The following is a 14,349-nucleotide window of genomic DNA, read 5'->3' as shown; positions in this document are numbered from 1 at the left end:
GAGAACAAATGACAGCATTCTTGATGACACCAACTGTGGAAGCATCTAGGCTACCATTATCCATGAACAACTACGTTGGACTGGTCATGTTACCCGCGTGGACGACAGTAGACTGCCAAAGCAGCTACTTTACAGTCACCTAATGAATAGTAAACGTAACGCTGGCGGGCAATTGAAAAGGAATAAGGATAGTCTTAAGACAAACCTGAAAAGGTGCCAAATCGACCCCCTCACCTGGGAGTCGATTACTCCACATCGTAAGACTTGGAGGAGCACCACACGAGAAGGTGTCAATACTTTCGAGTTAGCCCGACTGCAAACCGAGGCAGATAAGCGCCAACGTCGGAAAGACGCTGCCACCGCCCCTCCCACAGTATATGCAGCCCTACACATGTGGAACGAATGTGGACGACCCTGCGGTCCCGTATCGGGCTCTTTAGTCACCTCAAAACTCACCAACTTAGGTGACATCCCTAATAACCCATATCATTTTACCATAGCTGGATGATCGTCATACTCGATTCCGAGTGACAGCAAAGTAGTAGTAGTAGTAGTAGTAGTAGTAGTACGGTGTAGTACTGTATGTATAATTCTTTTGCTATCGTAATTCTAAAAAAAAAGGATAGTAATTTATACAATTTCCAGAATTAAAAGCTTACGAGACCTGGATTATATGAAAATAGGTACTCGGAGGTACAATCACCTTTGCATTTTTCTCGTTATATTTTTCTTAAGGAAAAGAAAGGTGGAGTATTTTTCAGAGATTCAATTCTCCAAAAAATATTATTTCTCTATAGTCTTGAGAAATTAAAACTTATGAAACTTTTATTAGCCAGATGGGATAACTTGTTGATCTAAGGAACCATCGGTTGAATTTCTGTAGGTTAAAAGATTTGTCCATGTTTCTGTAGGTGGCTGGCGGCTGTTGATAAGAGCTGAGTAAATTGTGACCTGTATTTTCTCTTTGTGTATGTGCTGGCAGGGACGGCGGGGGCTGGGAAGTTATTTTAGGGGTAAGATACATGCAGAGCGAAGAGTAGAGGCATAAAGTTGGGTTGGTAATGGATGGCAGGGGAGTTGTAGTGAAGTACGTAGTTTCATATTAAATTACTTGAGAAACAGAGACAGAAAAAGGTAGAGACAGAGACAGACACAGACAACGGGTAGCTCATATATAAACAGAGAGGAAGAGTAATAGAAATAAGCTACCAGTGATGTTTTCTTAACGTGTAGAAGTTGTCGCCAATACAAGACCGGACATCTCGCCAACTGCACTGGCTAACCATTACCCCGGAACAAATCGATTAACATCCCGGTCCCCAATTACTGCTGGGTAGACAGAAGCAAATGACGTAAAGAAACTTGCCCATAGTTTCACCCTGCCCGGGGATCGAACCCGGGTCCGCTGGTTTGCGAGGCGTGAATGCTGACCATTGCACCACAAGTAGCCATCGTATATTGATAACATCAGGACATAATTATTTTAAGCGGAAACTTGACCTCAGAGACTATATTGAGATAATATTGGCAATATGAAATGATATAATATAACAGGAGGCCACGGTATACTGTACTTCATCCACGGTGTGATAACTGAGGACATATACCCAATTATTAACGGGCTTGTTAGATTACTGCGTTACGCTCCGGGTTGTACATACTTCCAAACAGTAATACACACATCAGAGATGGAGGGGATTTAAGAAATCAGGGAAATTCATGAAAGAAGGAAGGGAAGGTTGGATGCAAGTTTTTGTTTCACTATATTATCTTTGATTTGAATACTTGAAAGAATAATAGATGAGGACCTTCATTTATGTTTATTATATTATGCCATACATTTCCTTATTTGATTTTTTTCAGGTTGTTGTTCAGGTTTTAAACAACGGCAATTAGATATTTATAATAACATTGATATGGGGATAAATATTGAATACGAGAATGGAAATCACATATATTTTTAATATTTACCGACACAGGTCAAAGAGAATCTCAATAGTCCGTCCAATGTCCACGCCTGTCAATTGTGGTCTCCCCGGACTAAAATAGACATTTAGCTTCATCCTGAGCTGGGTGTGGAACAGTGGCCAACACCACCATTGCCACTATCACTTCATCACCTCTTATTGATTTTCACAACTCTAATAAACATACTACAAGGCGGACAAGTCACATTCTACCCAATAATTCATTATATATTTTTTATCAATAAATATTGAATTTTTTGAAGAACGGTAGTGACGAGAGGTAGAAGTGATCAAGTAACAGTGTTACTGGAGGTGAGCAAGCCACACCCACCCTTCTCGTATATTGTCATATCAAGGGCTTTCCCGCACTGAAACCAGAAGGCTTATAAACCCTAATGACACATTACCTGGCAAAAGCTCACTCGCATTCCTACCCAGAATCTCATGTAAAGGCATAGGTATCTAAGGAAAATATAAATCCATATGGCACCTCCACTTCAACTCCCTGGACATCCGCACTCCTAGTTGGTTGGTTGTTTGGGTCTTAGGCCTATTAACTGCCAGGGTCACTTTAGGCCGTCAACGTCAAACAAGCTACATCCACCAACCTTCTTCAGGTGTTAAGGATAATTCTAAGACCACATACACTCTCACTACGTACAGTATGTGGCCCTTAACTGACGCCCCTCCTAACTTATCAGAGTCCACCACCCCTAACTCTTCCCCCATCAATACCTCCCCCACCCTCTGGTGACCTGTTGTGAAGAAAGGCCTTAAGCTCATGAGTATGGTAGTAGGAGGGGTGGATGATTACTTTTGACAGCGACTGTACATATATTGCTCAAATGAACTTATTAACATACACACACACACACACACACACACACACACACTACTACTATTTAATACTTTGCTGTCACTCGGAATCGAGTATGACGATCATCTAGCTATGATACGATGGCATGAGTTATTGAGGATGTCACATAGGTTGGTGAGTTCTGAGGTGACTAAAGAGGCCGATACGGGACCGGCAGGGTCGATCACAGATGTTGCACATGCTGGGGGCTAGATCTAGTGCGGGAAGGGCGGAGACGGCCTCGTTTAGGCGTTGGTGCTTGTCTGCCTCACTTTGCAGTCGGGCTAACTCGAAAGTATTGACATCTTCTTGTGTGGTGCTCCTCCAAGTGCTATGGTTTGGAGTAATAGTCTGCGAGGTGAGGGGGGGGGGGTCGAATTGGCACTTTTTCAGGTTTGTCTTAAGACTATCCTTTTACCTTTTTAGTTGCCTGCCAACGTTACGTTTACTATTCGTTAGGTGACAATAAAGTAGCTGATTTGGCAGTCTACTGTCGTCTATGCGGGTAACATGGCCAGTTCATGGATAACGGTAGCCTGGATGCTACTACAATTGGTGTCAGAAAGAATACTGGCATTTGTTCTCTTGTCTTCCCAGCGAACTTGGAGGATGGAACTTAGATTACGTTGGTGAAAGTTTTCAAGTGTCTTGAGATGCCTTCTGTATGTGACCCATGTCTCGCTGCCATATAGCAGGGTGGGGAGGACCACTGCTCAATATACGTGTAACTTTGTAGATAATTTTAGCTTCCTGCTGAATACACGGTTTCGGAGTCTGCCAAAGACTCGAGATGCACATCTGATCCGATGCTGAATTTCTTCATCGATGTCCGTGGTGGTGGACAGGTGGGGGTCGAGACACCGAAAGTGGGTAAAATTAGAGAGGGTAGTACTGTTAAGCTGGATGGATGGTGGAGGTGTGTCTGAACCAGGGGCAGGTTGAAAGAGAATCTGCGTCTTACGTACATTCACCTCAAGGCCGAAGTGTGCATACACATCTGAGTAGGTGTTCAGGATCTCCTGTAGGTTGTGTTCATTGTGAGCAACAAAGGTGAGGTCGTATGTATACTGAAGTTCAGTAATGGAAGCTGTCGACACCTTTGTTCTTGCCTGGAGTCGCCTTATGTTGAAAAACCCATCCCCATTACCCTGCCGGCTAAGTTGGCACTGGCAGGATTAAGGAAGGCAGCCAAGAAAAAAGAAAAGAGAGTTGGTGCCAGTACACACCCTTGTTTATCCCCCGTTTGGATGAGGAAGAACTCAGACTGGGTGCCATTGTGCAGGACACTGTCGTTCATGCCATCGTGGAGTTGCCTTACAATGGCGATGAATTTTGGTGGGCAGCCAAAACGGCTGAGGGTCCACCAGAGGGCTTCCCTGTTGACCGAGTCGAAAGCCTTGGTTAGGTCGATGAAAGCCATGTATAGGTCACAACGCTATTCTCTGCACTTTTCCTGTATCTGGCAGGCAGCAAAGATCATGTTAGTGGTACCACGTGATAGTCTAAAGCCACCTTGAGATTCTGGGAGGATGTTTTCCGCCTCAGGAAGAAGTCTGTTTTGGAGGACTCGGGCGATAATTTTGCCAGCTATGGACAGCAGCGAGATCCCTCTGTAGTTGCCACAGTCTGACTGGTCTCCCTTGTTCTTATAAATATTGACGATGGAGGCGTCTTTAAGAGCTTCGGGGATTTCCTCCTTTTCCCATATATTCTCTAGGAGAGAGTGGAGACGGCTGGTAAGCAGAGGTCCTCCTGCTTTTTACACCTCGGCTGGGATTCCATCAGGCCCCGAGGCTTTGTTATTTTTCATCTGTTTTATGGCAGTAGCTACTGTACCTCATCCAGGGATGGAGGATAGTTGAGGTGTGTCAGCTATAGATGCTGAGGGACCTGCTGGGTAGTCAGGACATCCACATCGGTGTTCCGTTTGAGCAGTGAATGGTAAGTCGCTTTCCAGCGCTGAAGGAGGTCTTCATCATCTTTAATTATGGAATTACCGTCAGATGAGCGGAGGAGGGCTGCGCCATGAGTAGTTGGCCCATAAAATGTTTTAATGGAATTGAAAAATTCGTACATGTTGTGCTGATCTTCACACACACACACACACACACTCAGCAAGGAGCTGTAACACTGAGGTTTGTTTATTTCTAACCACTGTCATATTTTCACTAAATGAAGTCACTGAACTAATTCATGCGTTAATGTGTTATACTTAACAAGTTATTGTTCACATGTTATAGTTCACATGTTATAGTTCACATGTTAGTTATAGTTCACATGTTATAATTCACATTTTAGTTATAGTTCACACGGTGTAGTTCACATGTTATAGTTCACATGTTAGTTATAGTTCACATGTTAGTTATAGTTCACATGCTATAGTTCACATGTTAGTTATAGTTCACATGGTGTAGTTCACATGTTATTGTTCACATGTTAGTTGTAGTTCACATGTTAGTTATAGTTCACATGCTATAGTTCACATGTTATAGTTCACATGTTATAGTTCACATGTTTTAGTTCACATGTTAGTTATAGTTCACATGTTAGTTATAGTCCACATGTTAGTTATAGTTCACATGCTATAGTTCACATGTTATAGTTCACATGTTATAGTTCACATGTTATAGTTCACATGTTAGTCATAGTTCACATGTTAGTTATAGTTCACATGCTATAGTTCACATGTTATAGTTCACATGTTATAGTTCACATGTTATAGTTCACATGTTAGTTATAGTTCTCATGTTAGTTATATTTCTCATGCTATAGTTCACATGTTATAGTTCACATGTTATAGTTCACATGCTAAGTAGTCTCACATGTTTTAAATTCACATGTTAGTTATAGTTCACATGTTATAGTTCACATGCTATAGTTCACATGTTTTTAGTTCACATGTTAGTTATAGTTCACATGTTAGTTATAGTTCACATGTGTTATAGTTCACATGTTTTAGTTCACATGTTTTAGTTCACATGTTAGTTATAGTTCACATGTTAGTTATAGTCCACATGTTAGTTATAGTTCACATGCTATAGTTCACATGTCATAGTTCACATGTTATAGTTCACATGTTATAGTTCACATGTTAGTCATAGTTCACATGTTAGTTATAGTTCACATGCTATAGTTCACATGTTATAGTTCACATGTTATAGTTCGCCATGTTATAGTTCACATGTTAGTTATAGTTCTCATGCTATAGTTCGCATGTTATAGTTCACATGTTATAGTTCACATGTTAGTTACAGTTCCATGCTATAGTTCACATGTTAGTTATAGTTCACATGTTGTAATTCACATTTTAGTTATAGTTCACATGGTGTAGTTCACATGTTATAGTTCACATGTTAGTTATAGTTCACATGTTATAGTTCACATGTTATAGTTCACATGTTATAGTTCACATGTTATAGTTCACATGTTAGTTATAGTTCACATGTTAGTTATAGTTCTCATGCTATAGTTCGTATGTTATAGTTCACATGTTATAGTTACATGTTAGTTACAGTTCCATGCTATAGTTCACATGTTAAGTTATAGTTCACATGTTGTAATTCTACATTTAGTTATAGTTCATACATGGTGTAGTCTTCACATGTTATAGTTCACATGTTAGTTATAGTTCACATGTTATGTGAAGTTCACATGTTATAGTTCACATGTTATAGTTCATATTGTTATAGTTCACATGTTATAGTTCACATGTTATAGTTCACATTTTATAGCTCACTTGTATTAGTTCACATTTTGTTTATAGTTCACATGTTATAGTTCACATGTTATAGTTCACGTGTTGTAGTTCACATGTTGGTTATAGTTCACATGTTATAGTTCACATGTTATAGTTCACATGATGTAGATCACATGTTGTAGCTCAGGTGTTATAGTTCACATGTTATAGTTCACAAGTTATAGTTAACATGTTATACTTCACATGATATTGTTTCCAAAATGTTACATCTCACTTTTTATATTTCACATGATATAGTTTACATGTCGTTGTTCAAATGTCACGGTTTCAATGTTATAAACCACATACAATAGTTCACATGTCACAACTCCCAGGTAATATAGTTCTCAGGTCCATGGTTTCCATACTCTACCTTACACGTTAAAGACCGAATGTCAAAGTTCATCGTTTACGTCTTATAGTTTACATTATTAGTATATTATATCTCTTTTATCATAGTCTTCATGTCATAGTTTTCATTTTATAGTTTACAATATCACAGTTCATACGTCATTGATCACATGTCATAGTTTTCAGGTTACTTATTGTAGGTCCGTATGTCATGGTTCACGTGTTATATAGTCATATTCATCTTCCCTCTCCTCCGTCTTTACCTTTTGCTCTGCCGTTATCACTCCATTACACTTGCCTTCCCCTCTCATCCTGCCCTCCTCTCCTTCCTCCGTTTCCCTCTTCTTACACTCCAATTTTTCCACTCCTCCACCAAACTCCTCCACTTCCATCACTCCCTTACCCTATCCCCTATTCCTCTTCTCCCTCCTCTACCCCCTTTCCTTTCCTATTCTCTTATTCCTGTTCTTCCCTCTATACGTCTTCCCTAATCTTCCTTTCTTCTTCACCTTACCTTCTCCCCACCCTCCCCTCTCTTCTTCCCTTCCTCTCCATGTGCCCGCTTCCACCAGCTTGTCACCATCAACATCGTGCTACATAAAGTCTTCCTCACAGCTGGATTTTGGGATAAAAAGAAGGACGTATTATCCGGAGGAAAAAAATAGTCGCCACATCGTTAACAGGTGAAACTTTTCCTCGACAACCTCCAGCACCCAAGTCCACCATTAATTGTTGAGACAGAGAGAAGAAGGTGACAACCAACAAGGAAACAAAGAGGGAGAATCACAGTAGAGAGGACTGTATATTCACCCTTAATTACCTGTATCGGTTGTCTCTCTCTTGCAGCCACCCAGTAAAGGCGCTGGCAGAGAGGAAGGCCAATTGAGACGAGCAATTATTAACCAGCGGGTAATTACTGCTTGTTCCGATGTCCCTCAACCACCAAGTCCTTAATGCGGCTGTATTTATGGTGACCAAAGTTTGCTCAGACAAGAACACAACCTAAATAATGTTATAAGCATGTGTAGTTCTCCCACCAACATCTTTATATTGTTTGTTTATAATGATCAATGTTGCTTTTACCATGACTAATGTTTATACTACAACCATCATCATCACCACCTTACTCAAACATCCAGAGAGAAATATGAGCTTCCTTTCGTGCATGTTTAGTCTTATGGTGTGTCTCTACTACATACGACTGTCATAACTTAACTGTGCATTTATTCATTATATTGCATGTCAGAATACGCTTGATACAGCATAATATGTTGGGCTGGTGTGTTGGGTTGGGCTGGTGTGTTGGGTTGGTACTGGTGTGTTGGGTTGGGCTGGTGTGTTGGGTTGGGCTGGTGTGTTGGGTTGGTACTGGTGTGTTGGGTTGGTACTGGTGTGTGTTGGGTTGGGCTGACATGTGGAGTTGGGCTGGTGTGTTGGGTTGGGCTGGTGTGTTGGGTTGGTACTGGTGTGTTGGGTTGGGCTGGTGTGTTGGGTTGGGCTGGTGTGTTGGGTTGGGCTGGTACTGCGTGTTGGGCTGGTACTTGTGTGTTGGGCTGGGCTGGTGTGTGTTGGGCTGGTACTCTGTGTGTTGGGCTGGGCTGGTGTGCTGGGTTGGGCTGGTGTGTTGGGCTGCTGGTGTGTTGGGTTGGGCTGGTGTGTTGGGTTGGGCTGGTGTGTTGGGCTGGGCTGGTGTGTTGGGCTGGTACTCGGTGTGTTGGGCTGGTACTGGTGTGTTGGGCTGGTACTGGTGTGTTGGGCTGGGCTGGTGTGTTGGCTGGGCTGGTGTGTTGGGCTGGGCTGGTGTGCTGGGCTGGGCTGGTGTGCGTTGGGCTGGGCTGGTGTGTTGGGCTGGGCTGGTGTGCTGGCTGGGCTGGTGTGCTAGGCTGGGCTGGTGTGTGTTGGGCTGGGCTGGTGTGCTGCTGGTACTGGTGTGGCTGGGTTGGGCTGGTGTGCTGGGCTGGGCTGGTGTGTTGGGGTTGGTACTGGTGTGCTGGGTTGGGCTGGTGTGTGTTGCTGGGCTGGTGTGTTGCTGGGCTGGTGTGTTGGGTTGGGCTGGTGTGTGTTGGGCCAAGGTAGCTGGTGTGCTGGGTTGGGCTGGTGTGTTGGGCTGGTGTGTTGGGCTGGGCTGGTGTTGGGTTGGGCTGGTGTGTTGGGCTGGTACTGGTGTGTTGGGCTGGTACTGTGTGTTGGGCTGGGCTGGTGTGTTGGGTTGGGCTGGTGTGTTGGGCTGGTACTGGTGTGTGTTGGGCTGGGTACTGGTGTGTGTTGGGCTGGTACTGGTGTGTTGGGCTGGGCTGGTGTGTTGGGCTGGGCTGGTGTGCTGGGTTGGGCCGGTGTGTTGGGTTGGGCTGGTGTGTTGGGTTGGGCTGGTGTGCTAGGTTGGGCTGGTGTGTTGCTGGGCTGGTGTGTTGGGCTGGGCTGGTGTGTGTTGGGTTGGGCTGGTGTGTTGGGTTGGGCTGGTGTATTGGGTTGGGCTGGTGTGTTGGGCTGGGCTGGTGTTGGGGTTGGCACTGGTGTGTTGGGCTGGTGTGTTGGGCTGGTACTGGTGTATTGGGTTGGGCTGGTGTGTTGGGCTGGGCTGGTGTGTGTTGGGGCTGGCACTGGTGTGTTGGGCTGGGCTGGTGTGTTGGGTTGGGCTGGTGTGTTGGGCTGGGCTGTGTTGGGCTGGGCTGGTGTGTGTTGGGTTGGTAGCTGGTGTGTTGGGCTGGGCTGGTGTGTTGGGTTGGGCTGGTGTGTTGGGTTGGGCTGGGTGTGCTGGGTTGGGCTGGTGTTGGGCTGGTACTGTGTGTGGGCTGGTTACCTGGTGTGTTGGGTTGGGCTGGTGTGTTGGGTTGGGCTGGTGTGTTGGGTTGGGCTGGTGTGTTGGGCTGGGCTGGTGTGTTGCTGGGCTGGTGTGTTGGGCTGGGCTGGTGTGTTGGGCTGGGCTGGTGTGTTGGGCTGGGCTGGTGTGCTGGGTTGGGGCTGGTGTGCTGGGTTGGGCTGGTGTGCTGGGCTGGGCTGGTGTGTTGGGTTGGGCTGGTGTGTTGGGTTGGGCTGGTGTGTTGGGTTATACTCGGTGTGTTGGGCTGGGCTGGTGTGTTGGGCTGGGCTGGTGTGTTGGCTGGGCTGATGTGTGTTGGGTTGGGCTGGTGTGTTGGGTTGGTACTGGTGTGTTGGGTTGGGCTGGTGTTGGGCTGGGCTGGTGCTGGGCTGGTACTGGTGTGTTGGGTTGGGCTGGTGTGTTGGGCTGGGCTGGTGTGTGTTGGGTTGGTACCGGTGTGTTGGGCTGGTGTGTTGGGTTGGCTGGTGTGTTGGGTTGGGCTGGTGTGCTGGGCTGGGCTGGTGTGTTGGCTGGGCTGGTGTGCTGGGCTGGTACCGTGTGTTGGGCTGGTACTGGTGTGCTGGGCTGGGCTGGTGTGTTGGGCTGGGGCTGGTGTGCTGGGCTGGGCTGGTGTTGGGTTGGGCTGGTGTGTTGGGCTGGGCTGGTGTGCTGGGCTGGGCTGGTGTGTTGGGCTGGTACTGTGTGTTGGGTTGGTACTGGTGTGTTGGGTTGGTACTGGTGTGTTGGGTTGGGCTGGTGTGTTGGGCTGGTACTGGTGTGTTGGGCTGGTACTGGTGTTGGGTTGGGCTGGTGTGTTGGCTGGTACTGGTGTGTTGGGTTGGGCTGGTGTGTTGGGTTGGGCTGTTGTGCTGGGCTGGGCTGGTGTGTTGGGCTGGGCTGGTGTGTTGGGTTGGGCTGGTGTGTTGGGCTGGCTGGTGTGTTGGGCTGGTACTGGTGTGTTGGGTTGGTACCGGTGTGTTGGGCTGGTACTGGTGTGTTGGGTTGGGCTGGTGTGTTGGGTTGGGCTGGTGTTGGGTTGGTACTGCAAGGCTGGTACTCGGTGTGCGTTGGGTTGGCTGGTGTGTTGGGTTGGTTACGTGTTGGGTTGGTACTGGTGTGTTGGGTTGGTACTGGTGTGTTGGGTTGGGCTGGTGTGTTGGGTTGGTACTGGTGTGTTGGGTTGGGCTGGTGTGTTGGGTTGGGCTGGTGTGTTGGGTTAGTACTGTGTGTTGGGTTACCGGTGTGTTGGGTTGGTACTGGTGTGTTGGGCTACATGCTGGTGTTGGCTGGTACTGGTGTGTTGGGCTGGTACTGTGTGTTGGGTTGGGCTGGTGTGTTGGGCTACAGGTTGGGCTGGTACTGGTGTGTTGGGTTGGTACTGGTGTGTTGGGTTGGTACTGGTGTGTTGGGCTGGGCTGTGTTGGGTTGTTCGGTGTGTTGGGCTGGTACTGTGTGTTGGGTAGGGCTGGTGTGTTGGGCTGGGCTGGTGTGCTGGGCTGGGCCAGTGCTGGGTTAGTACTGGTGTGTGTTGGGCTGGTTCTGTGTGCTGGGCTGGTACCTCGGTGTGTTGGGTTGGGCTGGAAAATGTGTTGAGTTGGGCTGGTGTGTTGGGCTGGGCTGGTGTGTTGGGCTGGGCTGGTGTGTTGGGCTGGGCTGGTGTGTTGCCAGCTGGTGTGTTGCTGGGCTGGTGTGTTGCTGGGCTGGTGTGTGTTGGGCTGGTACTGGTGTGCTGGGTTGGGCTGGTGTTGGGCTGGTACTGGTGTTGGGCTGGGCTGGTGTGTTGGGTTGGGCTGGTGTGTTGGGCTGGTACTGCGTGTTGGGTTGGGCTGTGTTGGGCTGGGCTGGTGTGTTGGGCTGTGCTGGTGTGCTGGGCTGGGCTGGTGTTGTGTTGGGCTGGTGTGTTGGCTGGGCTGGTGTGTTGGGTTGGGCTGGTGTGTTGGGTTGGGCTGGTGTGTGTTGGGTTGGCTGGTGTGTTGGGATGGGCTGGTGTAAGCGATGGGCTGGTGTGTTGGGCTGGGCTGGTGTGTTGGGTTGGTACTGTGTGTTGGGTTGGTACTGGCTTGTTGGGTTGGGCTGGTGTGTGTGTTGGGTTGGGCTGGTGTGTTGGGTTGGGCTGGTGTGTTGGGTTGGTGTACTCGGGTGTGTGTTGGGCTGGTACTGGTGTGTTGGGCTGGTACTCGGTGTGTTGGGCTGGGCTGGTGTGTTGGGTTGGGCTGGTGTGTTAGGATGGGCTGCGTTGGGTTGGTACTGGTGTGCTGGGCTGGTACTGGTTTGTTGGGTTGGGCTGGTGTGTTGCTGGGCTGGTGTTGGGCTGGGCTGGTGTGCGGCTGGGCTGGTGTGTTGATGGGCTGGTGTGTTGGGTTGGGCTGGTGTTGGGTTGTTCTCGTGTGTTGGGTTGGTACTGGCTTGCTGGGTTGGCTGGTGTGTTGGGCTGGGCTGGTGTGTTGGGTTGGGCTGGTGTGTTGGGTTGGTACTGGTGTGTTGGGCTGGGCTGGTGTGTTGGGTTGGTACTGGTGTGTTGGGTTGCTGGTGTGTTGGGCTGGTACTGGTGTGTTGGGCTGGGCTGGTGTGTTGGGCTGGGCTGGTGTGCTGGGTTGGGCCGGTGCGTGCTGGGCTGGTACTGGTGTGCTGGGCTGGTACTGTGTGTTGGGCTGGGCTGGTGTGTTGGGTTGGGCTGGTGTGCTGGGTTGGCTGGTGTGTGTTGGGCTGTGCCGGTGTTGGGCTGGGCTGGTGTGTTGGGTTGGGCTGGTGTGTTGGGTTGGGCTGGTGTGTGTTGGGCTGGTACTGGTGTGTTGGGTTGTGCTGGTGTGTGTTGGGCTGGGCTGGTGTGTTGGGCTGGTACTGGTGTGTTGGGCTGGGCTGGTGTGTTGGGTTGTGCCGGTGTTGGGCTGGGCTGGTGTGTTGGGTTGGGCTGGTGTTGGCTGGGCTGGTGTTGGGCTGGTACCTGGTGTGTTGGCTGTGCTGGTGTGTTGGGCTGGGCTGGTGTGTTGGGCTGTGCTGGTGTGTTGGGTTGGGCTGGTGTGTTGTGTTGGGCTGGTGTGTTGGGCCAGGGTGTGTTGGGCTGGGCTGGTGTGTTGGGTTGTGCTGGTGTGTTGTAGGCTGGTGTGTTGGGTTGGGCTGGTGTGTTGCTGGGCTGGTGCGCTGCTGGGCTGGTGTGTTGGGCTGGGCTGGTGTGTTGGGTTGTGCTGGTGTGTTGGGCTGGGCTGGTGCCTTGGGTTGGGCTGGTGTGTTGGGTTGTGCTGGTGTGTTGGGTTGTGCTGGTGTGTTGGCTGTGCTGGTGTGTTGGGCTGGGCTGGTGTGCTAGGTTGCGCTGGTGTGTTGGGCTGGGCTGGTGTGTTGGGTTGGGCTGGTGTGTTGGGCTGGGCTGGTGTGTTGGGCTGGGCTGGTGTTGGGCTGGGCTGGTGTGCTGGGTTGGCTGGTGTGTTGGGCTGGTGTGTTGGGCTGGGCTGGTGTGCTGGGCTGGGCTGGTGTGTTGGGCTGGTACTGGTGTGTTGGGTTGGGCTGGTGTGTTGGGCTGGGCTGGTGTGTTGGGCTGGGCTGGTGTTGGGCTGGGCTGGTTTGCTGGGTTGGTACTGGTGTGTTGGGTTGGTACTCGGTGTGTTGGGTTGGTACTGGTGTGTTGGGTTGGGTTGGTGTATTGGGTTGGGCGGTGCTACGCCAGTTGTAACTTTGCTTTTTTCGCCTCTGGTTTTTTCGCGTGCGTGCGTGTGTGCGTGCGTGCGTGCGTGTGCGTGCGTGCGTGCGTGCGTGTGCGTGCGTGTGTGCGTGCGTGCGTGCGTGCATGCGTGTGTTTTTTATGTTTGTATTTTTAAATGCCATCGGTGTTTTTGTTTTTTTTAATAACCTGCTTATTAAACACCCTAATGCTAGATTAGCGTGTGGTAGGTTAGGTTAGAATACAGCAACTAGTGACAACATTTTAAATACCAATTCTAGGCGCAACTCAACACACTGGCCCAACTCAACACGCTGGCGGATTAAGGGCCATTCTATCACCAGTAAGCAACACTGTGAATTCTGCAAATGGTTGCCACTAAAATCTAAATAATGAGATGTTAAATGTTACACAACAGTTGTGTAACTTTTTGAGAGATTTATTATTCCCAGTCTGATTAAAATGGTGTTTACCATATACTACCAATCATTTTTAATTACTTGTCCTTATTGGTCCTAACTCACTCCTCACTTGCCTTCCTGTTTTATCTTTGTAATTATCTACATCTATTCATTCTTTGCTTCTCTCCACCTCCTTAGACAACCAACGGACGCCAGAATACTGTCGTCTACTCCATACACCATCCTGAGAGTGAGGCCCCAAAACCGTGAGAATAAGATAGCACAGGACTGGAAGTGAAGCACCAGGAACTAGACAACAGTTATGATGTTGAAAGAGTTAATTAAGTGTGTGGGCGGCAGACATGGAGTGGGAAGGAGCAAAGTGCCGTGTGTAGGACAGCCATGTGGGTAATTTATCACCACAAAGCTAAATTTGGCTCTTATCTTTACCTCCCCAAGATTACAGCAAAATAATTTAAAGTTATGAAAAATATATAAAACTAAGAATAAATAATAAACACCAAAATAATATCAAATCAGAGTAAAATATGAGTAAAATATTTAGTTTTTGTCGGATAGAACT

Source organism: Homarus americanus, unplaced genomic scaffold (assembly GCF_018991925.1).
Source record: "Homarus americanus isolate GMGI-L3 unplaced genomic scaffold, GMGI_Hamer_2.0 scaffold32929, whole genome shotgun sequence".
NCBI classification, from domain to species: domain Eukaryota; kingdom Metazoa; phylum Arthropoda; class Malacostraca; order Decapoda; family Nephropidae; genus Homarus; species Homarus americanus.
This window is presented reverse-complemented; position numbering follows the sequence as displayed.